The 22,149-nt window shown below is 42.9% G+C and overlaps 1 protein-coding gene across 1 annotated transcript in view; it reads left to right on the plus strand.

Annotated features, from left to right (window-relative positions):
* The window catches only part of dusp22a (dual specificity phosphatase 22a), a 76,589-nt gene that overhangs the window by 18,560 nt on the left and 35,880 nt on the right, over positions 1 to 22,149 (plus strand). The gene's annotated exons all lie outside the window — the stretch shown is intronic.

Below are 22,149 nucleotides of genomic sequence, written 5' to 3' on the forward strand. Positions count from 1 at the left end.
GGCAGAGAAAGAATGCACATAAATAGAAGAAAGATTACGGAAAGAGACAGTAGAACGCAGAGGAAGTTTAGAAGGTGGCACACTGAGACAACACTCATATAGTAACAACTTATAGTAACGCAGGAAGTTGTATGGTGGATATTTCAAGATTACCTTACCTTGCTACCTTGGTCCTCCAGCCTGACGGCAACGGGCCACCATCTTCTTCCATTTCTCTTTCTCTTTGGCCAAGGTAGGAGCTTGATCCCAGTTTGTACCACACTATCATAGTTGTCCTCCCCAACTGCTCACGGTTGTCACTTCGTTCCATGAAAACATGCACAGCACAGTTTGCTTCAATGGTGCAACATCTAAGGCCTTCCCGGTCAGCAGTGGAGTAAAGCAAGGCTGTGTCCTTGCACCGACGCTCTTCGGCATCTTCTCCATGCTCCTCCAGTATGCCTTCAAAGGTTGCAGCAAGGTGTCTACATTCACACCCGGGCTGACGGCAAGCTTTTCAACATCACCCGCCTTCGTGCCAAGACCAAAATCGCAGAGGTTCTCATCCGTGAGATGTTTTTTGTTGATAATGCAGCTTTGACATCACACACTGAAGACGGTCTGCAGCAGCTTGTCAGTTGCCTCTCTCACGCCTGCAACGAGTTTGGATTGACCATCAGTCTGAAGAAGACAAACATCGTGGCGCAAGGCACATTCACTCCTCTAAACATCGCCATCAATGGGTACAGCCTGGAAGTTGTTGAGAGCTTCACGTACCTCAGGTCCACTGTCTCCAGTTCGCTCTCCATTGATGCAGATCGCTAAAGCAGCAGCAGTTATGGCTAGGCTAAACCAGAGAGTCTGGGAAAAACCCCAGCCTCACCAAGAAGACCAAACTGTGAGTCTACCAGGCTTGTGTGCAAAGCATACTCCTCTACAGTAGCGAGGTGTGGACCACATATGCCAGCCACGAGAGGAAACTCAACAGCTTCCACCTGAGGTGCCTCAGACGTATTCTACATATCCAATGGCAGGACAAGGTGCCCAACACAGAGGTCTTGAAACACGCCAAGATGAGCAGTATGTTCGCCATTCTCAGCAAGAGGTGTCTTCATTGGCTCGGCCACGGCAGGAGAATGGACTCAGGCCACATTCCCAAAGACTTGATGTATGGCAAGCTGGCAGAGGGTTCACGACGGGCAGGACGACCACGCCTGCGCTACAAAGATGTCTGCAAGAAAGACATGAAACTGTGCAGCATCAACATCACCACCTGGGAATGATGTGCAGATGACCGTGCAGCTTGGCACCTTGCCGTCAGAAAGGGCATACAGGGAGCAGAAGAGACAAGAAACGAAAACCTTGAGGACAAGAGAATGAGAAGGAAGGAGAGAAAACAACAGCCTCAGCAGGCATCGCCGTTCATCTGCAGCAAATGCAGCAGAGACTGTGTTCTACGAATTGGACTGCACAGTCACTCGTGAAGATGCAGATAAAAACATATCTGGACGCTACACCATCGTCTCTTGTAGACGGAAGGATGCCGACGACAATCATAGATCTTCCATTACAGTTGCTCTCCAAGTCTTTTTTGGTCTCCCGCGCCGTCTTTTCCCTCCAGCAGGGACCCAGTGAATTGCAGTTTTTGCTGGGATGCTATCAGGCATTCGTAGGATGTGGCCAGTCAGCTGCAATGTTCGGCTTTTGATGATGTTGTTGAGCCAATACCACCAGGCTTTTTTTAGAATCTCCTCATTGGTTACTCTGTCCTGCCATTTGACACCAAGTATCTTTCGTAAACACCTTTGTTGAAATGCGTCTAGTTGTTTGTCAATGTTAGAAGTGCTTTTCCATGTATCTGCTGCATATGTTGTGGTAGAGATTACAGTGGACTGGAAGAGTCTCAGCTTTGTCTTGATATCAAATCTCTGATTGCCAGATGGTCTGCAATTTCTTGAATACTGAAGCACTTTTCCCAATCCTACATTTGACATCAGCCTTGGCATCCCCATGGCTCGTCAGCACACTTCCAAGATACATAAAGTTTTCGACGACTTCTAGTTTTTCTCCGTTGATGTAAATCTCAGTCTCATTGCAGGCAATTTTCTGTATTTTAGTCTTTCTGTTGTTGGCTCTCAGGCCAACTCTTTCTGCAGTTATCAGAAAGTTACCCTTGTTTATCACAAGGGTATTGGTCATCATTTGCATGTCTGCACATAGGCTTGCCAAAAGTGCCAGATCATCTGCAAAGTCAAGGTCAGACAAATTCTTATCTCATCTCATTATCTCTAGCCGCTTTATCCTTCTACAGGGTCGCAGGCAAGCTGGAGCCTATCCCAGCTGACTACGGACGAAAGGCGGGGTACACCCTGGACAAGTCGCCAGGTCATCACAGGGCTGACACATAGACACAGACAACCATTCATACTCACATTCACACCTACGGTCAATTTAGAGTCACCAGTTAACCTAACCTGCATGTCTTTGGACTGTGGGGGAAACCGGAGCACCCGGAGGAAACCCACGCGGACACGGGGAGAACATGCAAACTCCACACAGAAAGGCCCTCACCGGCCCCGGGGCTCGAACCCAGGACCTTCTTGCTGTGAGGCGACAGCGCTAACCACTACACCACCGTGCCGCCCCAAATTCTTATCTCCCCACACAATTCCAAGTTCCATGGAATCCACTGATTTCTTTCAAAACATAATCAAGTACGTTTTCAAGATTCAAGAGAGCTTTATTGTCAGTACGTCCATATAAGAATACATTACATTTGAAATGGTGTTTCCTTCAGACTCCCCATGGGGCATTTATAGAGAAAATTGCTGGGTTTCACGTGACGTCACATCCGCCTCATTAGTTATTCAAAACTTTAGCTGGTGGTCTACCAAAGCTCAGTTGACAAAGCGTTTGTATGGAGAAGGTGCATTACTCGCATGAAAAATGCCTTACGCTTGCATTGTTTTAGGTTGTTTGAATTGATCAAGTCGTGAAACTGATAAAAGTTTCGTCAGGGTTCCCCGTGAACTAATAAAAAAGGGTGAACGAACACAGGATTTCACAAAAAGCCGTTGAGAAAGGTGGCTTTTGAACCTCTCGCTGAAATCGAAGGGAGCCAAGTCGAAGCATGCTCGAGTTTCACTTGGTGAAAGGTTTGTATTTCCCTCTCAGCTCTGTCCTTAGTGTTTTCCAAGTACCTTTCTTGCTATGTGTCGTTATTTTACGGTACTTTTTTTTAGTCACAAAGCGTTAAAGTCCCCAGCTGCTTCTTTGTTTATTCCTCACAAAGTCCATATGCATGAGGGTTGCAACAAAATTCTTCCCCAGCCGTACAGTTACAATGCGCCGTGATCACTTCTTCTCCGTCTTGTTTAACTAAGATCCAGGTCTTTAAAGGGGATTCTGATGATTTTTGTGAATGATTTAGCTGAGAGATAAGAGCCAACACAAGTGAGAATCAAGCCAACTGTTTGTTTACACTTCAACTTGCAGCGCTTCGTGGTAAAGACGCGAACGAAAAGCTTAAAAAAAAGAAGATACTTACACGGGCAAAAACAATCCAGGATTCATTCGGCAGCGACTTGATGGCGAGGTCCTTTACCCAGCCACGTACAAAACAGTTGTAAGCCTCCATACTCTTCCACGCTTTCATCTGTTTTGCGGTGTAGAAGGACGTCTGCAACACCAGATAGTTTGAGATGTCGGGGAACTCGACTGAAGGGTAGTTTTCGAGGTCGTATGACAAATCCTTCTTTCCCAGACTGTCGGGGTCGATTCCATTGCACATAGCAATCTTCTGAATATATCTAAAGCCAGCAGTGGCTTCTAGATTACAAGTGTACTCTGATAAATTATCACTAGTTGTTTGGTAAAACCGCTAAGAAAAGTCACGTGACTGAAACCCAGCAATAGAGAGGTTAGGAAATAAAGGTATATAAATCACTCTATATCAAGCTATCTACTGCGGTGCTTGAAAGTTTGTGAACCCTTTAGAATTTTCTATATTTCTGCATAAATATGACCTAAAACATCATCAGATTTTCACACAAGTCCTAAAAGTAGATCAAGAGAATCTAGTTAAACAAACAAGACAAAAATATTATACTTGGTCATTTATTTATTGAGGAAAATGATCCAATATTACATATCTGTGAGCGGCAAAAGTATGTGAACCTTTGCTTTCAGTATCTGGTGTGACCCCCTTGTGCAGCAATAACTGCAACTGAACGTTTTCGGTAACTGTTGATCAGTCCTGCACACCGGTTTGGAGGAGTTTTAGCCCGTTCCTCCGTACAGAACAGCTTCAACTCTGGGATGTTGGTGGGTTTCCTCACATGAACTGCTCGCTTCAGGTCCTTCCACAAAATTTTGATTGGATTAAAGTCAGGACTTTGACTTGGCCATTCCAAAACATTAACTTTATTCTAATTTAACCATTCTTTGGTAGAACGACTTGTGTGCTTAGGGTCGTTGTCTTGCTGCATGACTCACCTTCTCTTGAGATTCAGTTCATGGACAGATGTCCTGACATTTTCCTTTAGAATTCGCTGGTATCATTCAGAATTCATTGTTCCATCAATGAAGGAAAGCCGTCCTGGCCCAGATGCAGCAAAACAGGCCCAAACCATGATACTACCACCACCATGTTTCACAGATGGGATAAGGTTCTTATGCTGAAATGCAGTGTTTTCCTTTCTCTAAACATAATGCTTATCATTTAAACCAAAAAGTTCTATTTTGGTCTCATCCGTCCACAAAACATTTTTCCAATAGCCTTCTGGCTTGTCCACGTGATCTTTAGCAAACTGCAGACGAGCAGCAATGTTCTTGTTGGAGAGCCGTGGCTTTCTCCTTGCAACCCTGCCATGCACACCATTGTTGTTCAGTGTTCTCCTGATGGTGGGCTCATGAACATTAACATTAGCCAATGTGAGAGAGGCCTTCAGTTGCTTAGAAGTTACCCTGGGGTCCTTTGTGACCTCGCCGACTATTACACGCCTTGCTCTTGGAGTGATCTTTGTTGGTCGGCCACTCCTGGGGAGGGTAACAATGGTCTTGAATTTCCTCCATTTGTACACAATCTGTCTGACTGTGGATTGGTGGAGTCCAAACTCTTTAGAGATGGTTTTGTAACCTTTTCCAGCCTGATGAGCATCAACAACGCTTTTTCTGAGGTCCTCAGAAATCTCCTTTGTTTGTGCCATGATACACTTCCACAAACACGTGTTGAGAAGATCAGACTTTGATAGATCTCTGTTCTTTAAATAAAACAGGGTGCCCACTCACACCTGATTGTCATCCCATTGATTGAAAACACCTGACTCTAATTTCACCTTCAAATCTACTGCTAATCCTGGAGGTTCACATACTTTTGCCACTCACAGATATGTAATATTGGATCATTTTCCTCAATAAATAAATGACCAAGTATAGTATTTTTGTCTCATTTGTTTAACCGGGTTCTCTTTATCTACTTTTAGGACTTGTGTGAAAATCTGATGATGTTTTAGGTCATATTTATGCAGAAAGAGAGAAAATTCTAAAGGGTTCACAAACTTTCAAGCAACACTGTGAATGAACATATAGCTATCTAAGTATAAAAAAAAAAACAAGACAAAGACAGGTGCAAAGTGACGTTGTGCGTGTGTTGTCCAAATGGATGAGAAATGATGAGAAACTCCAGTTTCAGTTTGAACTGTTAGTTCTTTGATGGTAACAGTGAGTCAAGGACTCTGACTGCCTGGGGGGAAGAAGCTGTTGCAGTGTCTGGTAGTGACGCTTCAGATTCTCCAGTCAGGGCCGCGTTAACCCTTGCCGAGGCCCTGGGCAGACACCCTCCCCTGAGGCCCCCCCCGCCTGTTGTCAACTGCGCTCAGCAAATTCACCCCTCAGACGTGCCTGTCTAACTAGACACAGAAGCTTAAATAATGACAGTGGCACAATTAGAAATACTATTGAACGATAAAACTTTATATCCATCAACACCTATTTAATCGAGAAAAAGCAATGGTGAAATAGGCAATTGCATGGTGAAAAAATCAATCAGACATCACGGTTAACAAGTCTGGTTAACTAAAGTTTATCTTCAAGAAGCCTTTGAATGAGGGAGTCAATGAACAACATGTCAAGAACATAACCGAGGCCTACAACAGTTTCTTTAGTATTCAGAACAAGAACATTCATTTGGTATATAACCGTTCGTTTTCATTTTGGAATCCAGGCGACTTTTAACTTGTGAAAACAAAGAGCGATAACAAAGAAAGAAAAATATCTTGCTTCTTTTCCACCAAAGCAGTTCCAGGGCTGGTTCAGGGCCAGTGCTTAGTTTGGAACCGGGTTTTCTGTTTCCACTGACAAAGAACTGGCTCTGGGGCCAGAAAAAACGGTTCCAGGCTAGCACCAACTCTCTGCTGGGCCAGAGGAAAGAACCGCTTACGTCAGCGGGGGGGCGGAGTTGTTAAGACCAACAACAATAACAAGACCGCGAAAGATCGCCACTTTTAAGCGACGAGAAGCAGCAGCTGTACAAAACGCGAAGTCATCCATTACTATTGTTGTTGTTGTTGTTGCTGCTGCTTCTTCCGCGTTGTTTTTGCTTCGATATTTGCGCCAAGGTTTATGCAAACGTAGCGACGTAATTGACGTATACAGCGACGTAATGACGTATACAGCGACGTAATGACGTGGCTTCCCTTAGCACCGCGAGCTATGGAAAAGCAAACTGGTTCTCAGCTGGCTCACAAGTTGAACGAGTTGTGAACCAGCACCAGCACTGGCCCCGAACCAGCCCTGGAACTGATTTGGTGGAAAAGGGGCATCAGGAATAAATCTCAAAATGTTAGGCTATGTGAAACATTTCATCCTTTCACACACGTAATGTCCCAAACAGCAGTGGCACACAGCTTTGCGCATTCAGGTTGACAGCCATGGGTCAACTTACAAGGGCACTTTCCTACTTTTCTGGAAAGCGAAGTCATTAATTAAATCATTGAACTCAAGCTGGCGTAGCGTGTGAAGACATGGTGGACAGTGATCATATTGACAATGACGGGTGATTTATTCGACGGGACAAGGTGGGCTTCCTTACGGGTGGCAAAATGCATCAAAAATGTTATCAATATGATCAAAACTTCTGAAAATATCGTTTCATATTTTCCGATCTCGCTACCTCCGAGGCCCCCTAGTGGCCGAGGCCCTGGGCAGCTGCCCATGAAGCCCATTAGGATAACGCGTCCTTGTCTCCAGTACCTTCTGCCAGATGGCAGGAAGGAGAACAGCACGTGTGATGGGTGGGACTCGTCCAGCACTATGCTGTTGGTACGGCAGACATTCCATTCCATTCCATTCCATTCCATTAATGGCATTCAGCAGTTGGGGGTTAGGTGTTTTGCTCAAGGGAACTGCAACCATTCCTGCTTGGAATTGAACTGGTGAACTTTTGGTCGCAAAGCTGCTTCTTTAACCCCCATGGCTTCCCCAACTGCCCTGGACGATGTGCTTCTTATCGAGTTGGGAGATGGGTGGGAGAGCGACCCCAGTGCCATCCTCACTATCCACTGCAGGGACTTTAGTTCAGTGATGTTTCAGTTCCCGAACCAGACAGTGATAGAACAGCAGAGGACATTCTCAATACTTAATTTCATGTAAATAGATTTTAAAAAAGGGTGTAATTTTTGATATATTTCTTTTTAATTTAATGTTTATAGAAGGATTCTCCAGTGTCAGCACTTCCCCCACGGGGAAGCCACAGGGGTTAGAGAAGCAGCTTTGGGACCAAAAGGTTGCCAGTTCAATTCCCAAGATTGCAACCAAGATGGTGGCGCACGTGGATCCACATAGATGCAACTTTTTCCTTTATTTTATCTACATTATAGGGGAAGCCATGGCTTAATGGTTAGAGAAGCAGCTTTGGGACCAAAAGGTTGCTGGTTTGTTTCCCTGGACCAGCAGGAATGGCTGAAGTGCCCTTGAGCAAGGCACCTAACCCCCAAATGCTCCCACGGCTGCTCTGGGTTTGTTGTACGTCGCTCTGGATAAGAGCGTCTACTAAATGCCAGTAATGTAATGTACTTATTTTACTTTTAAGTTCACAAAGCCACTTTATTCAGTCTACTGACATTTGGATAAGTTTTTATCCTTGAATCAGTCTTTATTCACTTTCTCATATTAATTTGCTCCAAATTATCTCATTGTACTTGTATAGTGACAGTATTATCTTAAAGCTGTGAATTTAGGTTTTCTACTATGGGAAAGTGTTCAGGACTGAGAAGTTTATGCTTTCCGGTTTCTCAGTAATGTACGCTAAAGTGCTAAGTTACTACTTTAAAAAAAAAGATAGATAGATAGATAGATAGATAGATAGATAGACTTTACTGATCCCAAGCTGGGAAATTATTGTTACAACAGTAAGTTATCAGACATGCAAAAAGAAAAAAAATAGAGACACTGTACAACATAAAATAGAATAAAAATAAGATCCCAAGAACAGATCGGCTATACAATATACAGTTAAAAATGTAACAATTAAAAAAAAAAAGTCTGTGTGCGCTTTGTACAGGTGAATATGCATTAATAGCGCTAAAAACAAGAATTGTGATGAATGAAAATAAGAAAACTGTGCAAAACTGGGCAGTATTGAACGGAAGATAGATAAATAAATAAATAAATAAATAAATAAAAACACATAAACTGTCGGTTTATAGCTGCTATACCGTAATAAGAGGTTTCACGGACGTTCCGCAAGATTAAATATAAATACATTGCAAAACCGCTATAACGAACTCTTCTGCTACAAACTTTTACACATAACAAACTAAGTTCGTGTCCTTCCTTTTAGTGACAATGAGTTGGTGTCTTCAAAATCACTTAGTCATGTGTTCCTCTTCCCCCCAGAGTCAAACTATAAGCAATCAAGTGTGTAGTCAAGTTAACAATACCGTATGTGTTAACACCATAAAACAAAGGCTTAAAGAGTCTCGCTTAGGTGTCGATCACGAACAATTATCAATAACAGTGATCAAAGGATTAATAAAAGGACAAAATGACTGCTGATACCGCTAAACTTAACACCTAGTTAAAGCGCCCCAGTGGTGTTTTTATACCCCCTGCCCCGCCCAGCCCCGCAGCGTGACATAAATGACATCATTGGTGATTTGTAACACATGGATGAACTGAATGGGGAAAATTTAGAAAACGTAGCGAGTCAGTGGGCGAACATTGATACCGTACGATACAATACAGCGGTAACCTCTGTCATTTCCATAACAGACGAAGAAATCATCGCCTCCGTTCGTGATCCTTTAACTCCGGCCCTGTCCACACGGCAACGAATTCAGATGAATCTGATAAAATTGTTTATCGTTTCGGCCTGGCGTCCACACGGCACCGGCGTTTTGGGTGCCCCAAAACGATATTTTTTGAGAACGGTTTCCAGAGTGGAAAAATCTGGCAACGGCGCCGTTGCGAAGTCGTCTGGATGAGTAGAACGGATTTGTTTACGATGACGTCACAACCACATGACTAGAACAAGCAGCACTCTCGCTGCTCTCTGCTGCCGAAAGGCGAGCGTAATATCTCCGTACTTGGTTTGGCATGTCTCCCAGTCCACATTCTCCTGATATTTAGAGGTTTTATAGTTCAGAGTCACTCGCAGGAGTAACTCCACCTCGTCATCGGTCCAGACAAGAGAGTTGGTTTTTCCTCACGTAGTCGCAGCCATCTTCTTCTTGTTGTTGTGTGCTTGTTCCTGTGAGTGCTTCACGCCGGGTAGAAGAAGGGGTTTGTGCGCATGCGTCCTACTTCTTCTATTGTTCTGGTGTCTCTGATGGGACTGTCTTACAGCGCACGTAGAGGTGTGGCATGTATATTTCATCGTTTTCAGCAAGCGTTGTGTTGCCATATGTACCTGATATTTTACTGATCCGTTGCCCATGTGGACGTGATATTTTTTTTACCCGCTAAAAAAAAATCTCGTTGCCGTTGTCGTGTGGATGTAGCCTTAGTCAGTGAGCTGCGATAGTGACTCGGAAGGAGAAATTCATGATCAGGAGAATGTGCTGAAAATTCCACATATAACATGAGTGTTTGGTGTGGCAAGTGGGTCCATTTCAGCAGTGTTGTAGTCGAGTCACTAAACCCCGAGTCCAGTCTCGAGTCCCCAGTGTTCAAGTCCAAGTCATTAAAAAAAATTTTGAGTTGAGTCCGAGAACAAAACTCCAACCGCACCATTTGACAGTGTCTGTTTCAGCGCCATTAGCATTAGCTTGTTCCTGAACATGGCGTATGAACAGGTGAATGTGCTTCTCTTTATCAGCGAGTGTGAAGTATTCTGTCAGAGATGGTTGCGAGACAGATGTAAGTGCAGAAGGTGTGTTTATTAATACAAGTGAAGACGGTAAACAATCCAGAACGGCAGGCAAAATCGTAAAACGGTGAAACGGGCGATAGGTCGAGCGAGACACAAACAGGCTATCGTAGACTCGGCAGAATCAAAGACGAGAAACAGGGATCAGGAACCCAAACAAGTCTCGGTAATGTGTCAGCAATGCAACTCAATACTTCGCAAAGTAAGTGCGTTTTCACAGCTTTTATATATCGGCGCTCTGATTGCGCCTTAATCCTGTGCAGGTGTGAGTCATTTATAGCGCGTGCAAGAGTCCACTTGGCACGCGCGCTGTCCGGAGCGCACCCGAGAATCTATCTGATGCATGCGCCAAGGTAGTCTGGTTAACACCAGACCATATCACAAGTGAAATATGGTCTGGAATCCGCCTATTGAATTTCTCGTAGGGGAGGTGTGGTTTACGATTGTCAACGGCCGTTTATTGGACGTTGCGAATGTCTATCATTTGGCGTATACGTAGCCCATGGCCAATCATGGCAGTTGTACCCGGTGACGTAGTTAGAGCGACGAAGAGGCAAAGAAAGACTGTAACGCCAAACGCTGTTCTTTTTTTTAAAACAAACTTTTGCTCTAAACTATTCAGAACAGTGTCTAAAGCTTGATCAAAAGTTTGGTTCGTATCGCTCGCCGCCATGTTAAATGTGATCCGTAAACAGTCCCAAATAAACTACAAGCTTCCGTTTGTCGAGTAGTACGTGTCACCGTCTTTCCACCCCTCCCCACTCTCTGATTGGCTCCCTAACTCAGGCTAGCCTTTAGACCATAGTTTCCATGCTGTCTTTTCAGATCGGAACGATTGTGCAAAGCAGCATGGGATTTCCCAGGCTAGCGCCAAGGTGAAATTAGTACAAAAGTTAAAGTAGATATACGGTAAATATCTTATGCCAAATTATTATGGCACGTTACAAAAAATAAAGAAAAATCAGAGTCTGAGTCATCAGTGCTCAAGTCCAAGTCAAGTCACGAGTCCTTACAAGTAGTGCACGAGTCGGACTCGAGTACCACAAGGCTGCATTTCACTATTACGAACTTTTCTGTATAACGAGTTCGTTATAGTAGGGGTGCAGTGTATAAATGGATTTAAAAAAGCATTGTCGTTTTTAAATAAATAAATAAATACCGTGGTAGAGTATTAAAGAAGACTAAATACTTCAGGACATGCTGTAATGGGAAAATACTAAACTTTAGAGTGACAAATCGGTAATTTTTTTATTTTTTATTTTTTTAAACCGCATACTCCTGTGGGTTTTATTCCTGAATTGAAATATTTCCATGACACGTAACAGATGTCTGAGTGAAAGCCGTCCTGAAATGGGATCAGTGCGACGTTTCTGTGGGTTACTGAGGGGCTTTGGCCCACTGTTGCAATCTAGCAGGAGGAAGGAAGCCAGCAGTAGCCACCAAACCTATTAAAAACCTTTCTGTCACAATCCCACAGATTTAAAAATAAGGATAACGGTCAATCTGCTTGTTTCATCAGCACCCTTCTGGTCTTTTTTTTCCCCTCTCTCTCTCTCTCTCTCTTACATACACGCACATACACACACGCTGCTGAACTGAATGAACGCTGTATGTACGGTATATGCAGCGTGTCGAATCTTTGAGGAACATTTTAATGCGTATCTGAGTGGACGTCATGCATAAAGCAACACTTTTTAATTAAATTTGGATGTAAAGTTAAGCTTGACGACAGGATGAGGCTCCATCTGAAATGAGTCGACGGTGCTCGATGCCTCTTCCTATTTTCAGATATGACTTGAGGGTAATATTTTGACCGCATTATTTTTGATCCTCAGCACAAGCGCACACAGGCAATTTGGATAAAAAGCAAACGTAGAGGAATCGCATTTTTAAAATGTGCTGCCGCGAGCAGATTGTTATTATTGTTTTGCTCATCACACTGCAGTGCTTCGGAAGTTGAACTAAGTTGAACTGTTCAGAAAAGCATCGCGTGACGTTCTCCTGTTCACCACGAACAAGATTTATGAGAAAATATTGAATGTACAGTTGTGGTCAGAAGTTTACATACAGTGACATGAATGTCATCCTGGATTTGAATGTCATGGCAATATTTGCGCTTTCAGGAATTTCCTTGGACTGTTCTTTTTCTGTGGCAGAATGATTGTACAGCGTACAGCTTTAATTAAAAAAAAAACACCAACATAGAATTTGGTGCACAAGTTTTAATTTTCTTTGGGTTTTTTGAAATCAACACAGGGTCAAAATTATACATACAGCACGCCTAATATTTGGGTTAAATGTCTCTTCACAAGATTCACCTTGACCAAATATTTTTGTTTACCATGAACAAGCTTCTGGCAGAATTCTGGTTGGATATTTTACGACTCTTCATGGTAGAATTGGTAAATTAGTTTTTTTTTTTCTTGGCATGGACTTGACTTATAAGCACGGCCCATATATTTTCAACAGGGTTGAAGTCAGGACTTGTTTTAAGCTTAATGTTAGCCTGCTTTATCCTCCACAACCAGCTCTGATGCGTGTTTGGGTTCATTGTCCTGTTGTAACTCCCAAATCGTGTTCAAGTTTCTGATGGTTTATGCTGAAGAATTCTGAGGTCGTCCTACTCCTTCATTATTCCATCCACTTTGTGCAATGAACCAGTTCCACTGGCAGCAAAACAGCCCCAGAGCATGATGATCCTACCACCACCACCAGCTGGTACAGCGTCCCTCTGTACATGGTGGTCATTGTGGCCAAACAACTCAATCTTTGTCTCATCTGACCATACAGCTATCCTCCAGAAGGCTTTTTTCTTTGTCCGTGTGGTCAGCTTCAAACTTTAGTTAAGCTTGAAGGTGTCAATTTTGGAGCGGGGGGTTATTTCTTGGATAGCAGTCTCTTAGTCCATGGTTGTAAGGTTTTATTCCTTTGTAAGGATAAATAATTGTAAGTATTTATTCTTGACCAAGAAGGCAGTAATTTATTTTGTGACAAAATTGTAAGGATTTATTTTTAATATTGTTCTGTTCTGTTCTATTTTACTATTTCAGCTAGAAGGCATTGAATTCTGTGTAACTTGACCAAGTTACTGTGTGACCTTCTGTCTAAGCTAGACACATTGCTCGAGACGTAATACTGATATCTTTTGGAACATTCTATCTCTGACCTAAGGTTGTGCGTAAATGTTGATATCCACTGGCGCCATCTGCGGGGGGCACGGACCTTTTTGACCCCCCAAAGATAAAGTTGGGGGGGCAAAAACACCCCAATAATGAAAAAAGTAGTAAACAGTACAGATGAACTCATGTTAACTGACGATTGAAACCACCTAAACAAATAATAGCCTAGCTTTGAATGCAAAATAAGTAATCTATAGAAACGTCACCTAAAATGTTATGATCGGACATGACCCGCCCCCTTTTCCACTTGCAATATTCCAATGGTTGGCAGTGAGTGATTGACAGGTTGCACTACGCAAAATTTACACGTCCTTTAGTGCTTTGCGCAGACTTAAGACCTACCTGCGGAGCACCATGACTGCTCCGAGACTGAATTACTTGGCTGTTCTTTACACACACAAGGAACATACAGACCACATTGATTTGAAAAAAATTACCAATGAGTTCAGCGCTTGTGACAGAAGGAGTGATGTTTTTGCGAAGTTTTAGGGCTGATGGGCTATTAGGGTGAATATGATTTTCTCATGTTCATGAATATGATTTTCTCACTGCCTACTTGTTAATTTCCGTCGCCATGAAAGAGATGTGTTGTTAAAGTTTGTAAGTAAGATTAAAATTAACTTTGTCATATCCATTAACTCTTAACAGAAACTACATTCATGTACAGTTGTCTGCCGAATTCATCTCAAAGAAAATTGCATGAAACTAAATTTGTTTATTGAATAAATTGTGTTTCATACAATGTTTAAAGTCGTGAGATTTTTTAATGCATCATAATAAGTTATCGTTAAAATGGGCGCTTCCCACTTGCAATGGTGAATAGTAATGAATGAAAATGACTTACAACTGAGTCTTTGATATTCAACTACATACACTGCCGACATCATGACGTCACGGTGCAAGAACATAATTCTGACCCCCCCAATGTTGACATGAAGTTGGCGCCTATGTTGATATCTGTTAGAACATCTGCTAATATGAAATATATTGCTTATTAAGATGTGTTTTGCTCAGTCCAAGGTTTACTGACCTAGTCACTGTTGTCATAGTCTGACATCCTACGACGCACACACATAACACACACACACACACACACACACACACACATAGCATAGCTGCATATCCACACAGACACACACACACACATAGACAGATATCAAACAGTGATGTCATTTCATCCACACAGATAAGACACATATAAAATCCCTGTATTCTCTCGTTGCATTGGGGGGACTTGCGAATAAAGATTGCGAACTGGATTGTGGGGTTCCTTTCTTTTTTCTGCGACTCACCCCCAGACGTCTGGGTGACACGAGGGGACTGATCTCGAGATGGTGAGGGCCAGAGATGGAAAAAAAACCCTAACAATGGTGGTCTGAACTGTAGACAGTGATCCATCAGCTTCCAGTTCATGGCAGGGCTGTGCCATGGTGGTTCCCAGGTTGTTTCTGACCATCCAAACCAATTTCCTTTCAGCTGAGGGTGACAGTTTGGGTTTTCTTGAAGCAAAGTGGCTTGGCAAAGTGACTACACCTCACAATAACTTGAATACAATTGTTTGAACTGATCTTGGAATTTGCAGTTGTTTACAGTAGAAATGGCTCCAAGAGACATTCCAGAGTTGTGTACATCCACTGCAAAAAATGATATCTTAGCAAGTGAAAATATCTTGAAAATAGTTGAAACGATCTAACATTTCCTATTAGAAGAATACAAGACACCAATTCTGAGATTATTAAACCTAGTTCTAGATTGCAACCAACTTATTCTAAGATGTCTTATCAAGTAAAAATATCTGTCAATGCAGCAAGATCATTTCACTAGTATTAAGTCATTTTCTCCTCAAATTCAGTTTTCAATTTTTTTGCAGTGTCTGCGATCCTCTTTCTCAGATCTGCACTGAGCTCCTTGGACTTTCCCATTTTATTATGTGTTGGTCAATCCAATGAGTGCTGTAAACAAACCCTTTTTATGAAGCTACCAGCTGTAGTCAATCATGATCACAAACAGGAAGTTAAGAGACCTCGGCCTTGGCAAGATAAGAGACATTTTGGAAGTTTCAGCACCTCTGAATTAATAATCTAAGTGAGCGTGTGTCAGTTTTTGACCCTGTATGTATAATTTTGACCCTGTGTTGATTTCAGAAAACCCAAAGAAAATTAAAACTTGTGCACCAAATTCTAGTGTTGTGTTGTTGTTTTTAAATTAAAGCTGTATGCTGTACAGTCATTCTGCCACAGAAAAAGAACAGTTCAAAGGAATTACTGAAAGCGCAAATATTGCCATGACATTCATATCCAAGATGACATTCACGTCACTGAATGTAAACTTCTGACCCCAACTGTAATGTTGAATTGGAAATCTTTCTTTGTCAGTGTTCCACTGCTGAAATGCAACACAGAACAGAAACTCTCAGTGATGTGTATTAATCTTGTTCTTTTTTCTGTAAATAAATGTATTTTGTCTGACTTCCCGGATAGAGCTGGCCATTTCATACACGACCAATCTGAATTAATATGCACTAATTAATTATCATGATCTGAAAAAAAAAAAAAACCTGGAATTTTGTTCTGCAGCTAGAGATAAGAGACACAGAAGCTGCTCCATCGACTGCTGTTTTTGGAAATGAACAGAAATCTTAGACACGCGCTGATGAGAATCTGGGACGACAACTGAAAACGCAATAAAAGGAAAAACAGCTTTAAAAGAAAAAAAACAGATGAAAAGACGGAACAAAACGGAAAACGTGACACTACACACGTTAAAGTTCCTCTTTTATATTCTATATTATTACATTAATTATCTGCAAAGAAAAATAATTTGAAAAACAAAAGCAAACTTTCCACTGAGGACCCGGCAAATTCACTTCATCTCCCCTGTAATTATTTCAGCACGAATATTTCACCTTGATTGAATGTGTATTTTCTTTTCTCTTTCTTTTTATTGTCCTTTTTCTTATTTCTTTCTCTTTTCTCTCTTTTCCTTTGTTTCTTTTTATTTCTTCTTCCTTCGTTTCTTTCTTTCTCCTTACTTCTTCCTTTGTTTTTCTTTTCTTTGTTTCTTGTTTCTCTATTCTCTCCTTTCTTCTTTTTATTTTTTTGTCTTTTCTTATCCTTTCTTTTCCTTTGTTTCTTCTTTCTTTCATTTTCCTTACTTTCTTCTTCCTTTGTTTTTTCTTTTTTTGTTTCTTCATTTCTTGTTTCTCTTTTCTCTCCTTTTCTTTCCATTTGTTTCTTTTTGTTTTTTGTCTTTTCTTATCCTTTCTTTCTTTTCCTGTTTCTTCTTTCTTTCATTTTCCTTACTTTCTTCTTCCTTTGTTTCCTCTCTTTTATTTTCTTTGTCTTCTTTTCCTTTCTTCTCTTTCCTTCCTTCCTTCCTTTGTTTCTTTTTCATTATTTCTTTATTTCTTGCTTCTCTTTTGTTTCCCTTTGTTTCTTTTTATTTTCTTTGTCTTTTCTTATCCTTTCCTTCTTTTCCTTTGTTTCTTCTTTCTTTCATTTTCCTTACTTTCTTCTTCCTTTCTTTGTTGCTTTCTTTATTTCTTGTTTTCTCTTTTCTTTTGTTCTTTTCCTTTGTTTCAGATTAGATTAGATTAGATTAGATTCACTTTATTCATCCCACATCGGGGAAATTCATGTGTTACAGTAGCAAGAAAAAGTCAAACAGATAACAAATAAAACTGAAATAAAAATTAGACAAACGAAGGATTAAATACAGAGGGCTATTTGCATTATCTACCGTGAAAAAGTCTAGAAAAAAATTGCCTTATTGAGAGGCTCGGAAAAATTGCATATTACAGGTAGACTCTGTATATATACACGCACATATACATAAATAATATTTATATAAATATAAGTATGCATAAAAATAGTTTAAGGCCTATATTATTGCACATAATAATTGCATCGATGAGAGATGGCAGAGGTAGTAGTGGTGAAGTAGTGCAAATATAACCACAAACAGGTTATTGATGCTACGTTACAAGTTGTAAGTGTTATACAGTCTGACAGCAGCAGGTATGAATGACCTGTGGGGTATCTCCTCTTCTTACACCGTGGGTGTAGCGGTCTACTACTAAAAGAGCTGCTTAAAGCCCCCACAGCCTCATGTAGGGGGTGAGAGGGGTTATCCATGATTGAGGTCAGCTTGGCTAACGTCCTCCTCTCACCCACCACCTCAATGGAGTCCAGAGGACAGTCCAAGACTGAGCCAGCCCTTCTGACCAGTTTATTAAGTTTCTTCCTGTCCCTCTCTGAACTTCCACAGCCCCAGCAGACCACAGCGTAGAAAATCGCTGATGCTACCACAGAGTCATAAGAAGTCCTAAGCAGTGTCCTGCACACACCAAAAGATCTCAGTCTTCTCAAGAGGTGGAGACGACTTTGGCCCTTCTTGTACAGGACATCTGTGTTGTTAGTCCAGTCCAGTTTGTTGTTAAGGTGAACACCCAGGTATTTGTACTCCTCCACGATCTCAATGTCCAAACCCTGGATGTTCACTGGTGCAATTTGGGAAACCGTCCTTCTGAAATTGATCACCACCTCCTTTGTCTTGGTGGCGTTGATGCGCAGGTGGTTCAGTTCTCACCAGGCGACAAAGTTGGTGATGACCTCTCTGTACTCCAGATTGTCCCTCTCTGACACACGTCCAACGATGGCTGTATCATCAGAGAACTTCTGGAGGTGGCAGCTGTCTGTGTTATAGCTGAAGTCAGATGTGTAAAGTGTAAAGAGGAAAGGAGAGAGCACTGTACCCTGTGGAGCCCCTGTGCTGCAGACTACCACATCAGACACACAGTCGTGGAGCCTCACATACTGCGGTCTGTTAATGAGGTAGTCGATGATCCATGCAGCCAGGTGGCAGTCGACACCAGCTCCCTCCAGCTTCCCCCTAAGCAGTGATGGCTGGATTGTGTTGAAAGCACTGGAGAAGTCAAAGAACATGATTCTCACAGTGCTCCCAGTGCCCTCCAGGTGCAAAAGTGACCGGTGTAGCAGGTAAATGACAGCGTCATCCACACCAATGCCCGGTCGATATGCGAACTGCAGGGGGTCCACCTCGCTGTTCACCAGCTTGTCGGAGGTGGGAGAGAACAATCCTCTCCATGATCTTCATTAGGTGAGACGTTAAAGCTGCTGGCCGAAAGTGGTTGGGCTCCATGATGTTTTCCACAGAAGTGGAACTCTCTCCAGACTGAGGCTCAGGTTGAAAATGTACAGAAGAATCCCACAGAGCTGATCTGCACAGTCCTTAAGCAGTCTGGAGTTGATACCATCAGGGCCAGCAGCTTTCCTCGTCTTGATCCTCCTCAGCTCCTTCAACACCTGATCAGCTGTTATGAAGAGGCGAGGGGTGTAGCCGAGGTGTGACTCCTGTAGAGTGAGGTCGGGGGTGGAGTGCGTGGATTGGTCTGGCAGGGAGCGGAGGGGGGTGATGTGGTGTGAGGAGGGAGCTGTTGGTGTCAGAGGTATTATGGGGGGGGGGGGGGAGTGATATCACAGACCGGTCACGACTATGGTGAGTGGGGGAGGGTGGGGTGGGGCGGCACAGTCAAATCTGTTGAAAAAGAGATTCAACTCATTTGCCCAGTCCTGGCCCCCAGATACAGGGCCCCTCCCACTGTCCTTTGTGTGGCCAGAGATGGTTTTCAGGCCTCTCCATACCTCTCTGGTGTTGCTCCCCTTGAGGCGCTCCTCCAGCTTCCTCCTGTAGCTGTCCTTGCCTCTCCTTATCCCCCTCTTCAGCTCCCTCTGCACTCTCCTCATCTCCTCCTTGTTGCCAGATTTAAAAACCCTCTTCTCGTTTAATAGGGCTTTTAGTTCAGAGGTCACCCAGGGTTTATTGTTGGGAAAACACCGTACCTTCCTGACTGGCACAGTGTTTTCAACACAAAAATTAATGTAATCCATGATGCAGGTTGTCAAGCTATCAATGTCATCCCCGTGAGGTTCACACAACACATCCCAGTCCGTGGTGTCAAAGCAGTCCCTCAGTGCCATACTGGTCTCCTCAGACCAGCTCCTTACATACCTCTTGGTGGGTGGTTGTTTATTCACCATAGGTATGTATGTAGGGGACAAGTGAACCAGACTGTGGTCAGAACGGCCCAGCGGGGGGAGGGGTGATGAACTATATGCGTCCTTCGTGTTCACGTACATTAAATCCAAAGTTCTATTGTCTCTGGTGTGGCATTTCACATACTGAGTGAAGGTTGGGAGAGTGGAGGACAGGGAAGCATGATTGAAGTCACCGGAGATTAGTAGCAGGGACTGGGGGTGCGATGTCTGAAGCTTTGACACTGTAGCATGTAAGATCTCACAGGCTGCAGCAGCATCGGCCACCGGGGGGATGTACGCAGTTATTGCGATAACGTGCGAGAATTCCCTCGGAGGTAATATGGCTGAATGCTAACCGCTAGCAGTTCAGTGTTCTTACTGCTCCTTTACCCTGATGTGCCCCGGGTTCAGTGTTGCCAGATACTGCTGACGTTTTCCAGCCTAAAATATGTTCAAAACCCGCCAAAATGCACTTAAAACCACCCAATCTGGCAACACTGCCCGGGTTACACCATCTGTCATTCACAAACATCGCTATACCCCCTCCTTTCCTCTTATCGCTCTGCTTGGCTTTCCTGTCCGCTCTCACGAGTTGAAATCCGTCCAGAGTGATGTGTGAGTCAGGTGAGAGTTCATTCAGCCAAGTCTCTGTGACGCACATAAGGCTACACTCCCGGTACTCCCTCTGCAGCCTGGTTAGCGCCGTTAGCTCATCCATCTTATTAGGGAGAGATCTTACGTTTCCCATGATGACAGACGGTATGCATGGTTTATACCGTCTTTTCTTCTCCCGGCACTTCATTCCAGCTCTGCATCCCCACGGGGAGTACCTTGGTGTTGCGCAGTGCTAACAGCTGCTCCCGAGTGTAAACGATGGAGCCGTGGCTGAAAGGGTCCGCTGATGCCAATTTAACTAGCCCCAGAAAGAAAAAGAGAAAAATACAAATGCACAGTCTCGCGAGTAGTACATCCCTAGGTGCACACTTCCGACTGAGACTAGTGCAGAAAGAAGCACGAAAAAAGTACAAAAACATACCAAAACACATAAACACGCTCGGAGCTACTGCAACTAGCTGCCACTCTTGCGGCGCCATCTTGTTATAGTGTTTCTTCTGTTTCTTTTTATTTTCTTTCTGTCTTTCTTTTCCATTGTTTCTTTTCTTTCTTTGTTTCTGTCTTTGTTTCTCTTTGCTTTCACCCTTTTCCTTTGTTTCTTCTTTCTTTCCCTTTCTTTTAATTTTCTTTTCCTTTCTTTCGTTCTTTTCCTTTGTTTCTTTCTTTCTTTTCCATTGTTTCTTTTCTTTCTTTGTTTCTCTTTTCTTCCGTTCTTTTCCTTTGTTTCTTCCTTTTTATTTTCTTTGCCTTTTCTTTTCCTTCCTTTGTTTCTTCATTTCTTTATTTCTTGTTTCTCTTTTCTTTTGTTTCAGACAGCGTAGCCCCATGGGAGAGGATCTGTGACTCTACCCTCAGTGGTAGAAATGTGATTGTGCTGATTGTGTCATTTAAAAAAAAAAAAAAATCTAAAGCAGCCTTGATTGAGAAATCAGGCCTTTTAAAGCAGATTGCTCTGCTTGCGGTCTCGGATTTTGCAATGCTGATGAATTTCACAACATCACCACCTGAGGAGTCTAAAGAGAAGACTGAATTATTACAGTATCGTTATGACCAATTTTTACACTATATATATGATATTACACCACACACAGGCCCGTGCAAGAGTCTGATGCACATGTAAAGAAATGCTGTCGAGCAAAAATGGCTTAAAAATATTGAAATGGAATGTTTCAACATAAAAAAACCCACTATGAACAGCAGTAAGCCATAATAAATGAAACAAAGTCAATATTTGGTGTGAGACGACCCTTTGCTCAAAAAAAAAAAGTCTGAGGTCCAGTGAGTGCAGTTTTATGCGGAAATGAGCTGTAGGTTTTACTGAGCATCTTCCAGAACCAGCCACAGTTCTTCTGGACACTTTGACTGTCACACTCACTTCTTCATTTTGCACCAAAACCCAGCAGCCTTCATTATGTTTTCTTTTTTCATCTGAAAAGTGCTCTCTTATGGAATATCCTGCTCAGATACAAACTTTTTTTCGTGTAACATTTAATTTTGGGGGCGGCATGGTGGTGTAGTGGTTAGCGCTGTCGTCTCACAGCAAGAAGGTCTGGGTTCGAGCCCCGTGGCCGGCGAGGGCCTTTCTTTCTGTGTGGAGTTTGCATGTTCTCCCCGTGTCCGCGTGGGTTTCCTCCGGGTGCTCCGGTTTCCCCCACAGTCCAAAGACATGCAGGTTAGGTTAACTGGTGACTCTAAATTGAGCGTAGGTGTGAATGTGAGTGTGAATGGTTGTCTGTGTCTATGTGTCAGCCCTGTGATGACCTGGCGACTTGTCCAGGGTGTACCCCGCCTTTCGCCCGTAGTCAGCTGGGATAGGCTCCAGCTTGCCTGCGACCCTGTAGAAGGATAAAGCGGCTAGAGATAATGAGATGAGAGAGATGACCTTTCTTGAGAGTTACCCTCCATTCATAAATCTCATAGGTTTCTAAGCTCTGATTATAGAAAGACAAAGAAA

The sequence above is a fragment of the Neoarius graeffei genome, chromosome 6 (genome assembly GCF_027579695.1).
Source record: "Neoarius graeffei isolate fNeoGra1 chromosome 6, fNeoGra1.pri, whole genome shotgun sequence".
Lineage (NCBI taxonomy): Eukaryota > Metazoa > Chordata > Actinopteri > Siluriformes > Ariidae > Neoarius > Neoarius graeffei.